The sequence below is a fragment of the Teleopsis dalmanni genome, chromosome 2, assembly GCF_002237135.1.
Source record: "Teleopsis dalmanni isolate 2A chromosome 2, ASM223713v2, whole genome shotgun sequence".
NCBI lineage: Eukaryota > Metazoa > Arthropoda > Insecta > Diptera > Diopsidae > Teleopsis > Teleopsis dalmanni.
Window position 1 is genome coordinate 100,774,651 of NC_051847.1, and position 1,601 is coordinate 100,776,251.

Below are 1,601 nucleotides of genomic sequence, written 5' to 3' on the forward strand. Positions count from 1 at the left end.
AAGGGAACACTATAACGTAGTGTCATTCTTTCAGGAGTTGAATAATACTGGAGATAACGGGTTTTTCCTCTTTGGATCTATGGTATTCTGTTATGGCAAAAGAGAATAAGAGAGATCTTGACACGGCATAGGTTAAAAGGTATATAGATACTACATACATATACAGTGGCTCACAGCTATTTCGTGCAAGTAATATTTTTATATATTTAGTCGTGAGTTTTAAAATGTTATTCAAAATAAAAAATTTTAAATATGCAACTTTGAAGAATGTTTAATTCGTATTATAAAACAAAAAAAAATTGACAAAAATATCAATATTCAAGGAGTTAAGTGAACAAGAAGTGTATTAACTACACTTCGTGGTATTTAATTTTTTTGTGGCAACGAAACTTTTACTGGATCATCAAAACAGTTGTGTTATATACAGATGCTTAAACCCTTAGGTTTTAATATTTGTTTGAAAAAACGCAATTTGTTATAGGTTGGCAGTTTAAATTTACGGTCAATAAGATACCTAAAAAAGTGTAAAAAGTGTAAGTCGACTTCTAATTTTTTCATCTTAACATAGCCTTTCATTACAATTTCACATGACATATATCTTAAGCTAAAATGCATATACCTTCTGCTCGAAAAGTACTCGGATTTTGTAAATAAAACACACAAATTTAAATTTTATTCCAAATTTTTTTATCTCCTTCAAAATATCCTTTTTCTGAAGCGATAGACATATACCAACGCTTAACCCAATCTTCCATACACTTTTCGTAGGGCCGTGAAGGTATGGCTTTTAGTTCCTTCAGCGAATTCTCTTTTACCGATTCAATCGACTCAGTTTGAGTTTCGGGAACAGGAAAAAGTCGCACGGATCCAGATCTGGCGAATATTGTGCCTGAGCGATGACAGTGGTGCCGTGTTTAGTCAAAAACTCGCGTACAACAAGAGCCGTGTGCGATGGAGCATTGTCGTGGCGAAGAATCCAATTGTTGGCTTTCCACAAATCTGGTCTTTTATTATGGATGGACTCACGCAAATGCCGCATAACGACGAGGTAATATTCTTTGTTGATGGTATGACCCTCTGGCAAGAATTCGTAATGAACAACACCGCGGTAGTCGAAAAAAACAGCGAGCATAACTTTAATTTTAGAGCGACTTTTACGGGGTTCTTAGGGTTTTGGCTCGTTTTCGAAGCGCCATTCGCTCGATTGTCTCATCACCTGTTATGATGCGTTTCATGAATGTAGAGTAGTTTCTATGCTCAAAAATCATTTCTTCACACACGCAATAACCGGACGGGGCGGTACGCAGATCTTAGATCAATCATTGAATTATCACGAAACTTAGAAAGTGAGGGAGATAAAATTGGATCCTGGTTTCAGGACCTGCACATAGACAATGATACTGACGTAGCTATGACTTCCACGTGTAGACTTTACAGTTTTAAAGAGCAGAAGGAGATATCCTTTCTTTTTTTATCAGTAAATATGAATAGTAGCATAGTTCCAAAGGGTTAACGATACAGCTCCATTCTACCAAGGGCAGAGACAAGCAAAGGTCGAGGCAAAGGATGCTAACACTGGCCGCAGTTCAAGAACAGTTTTC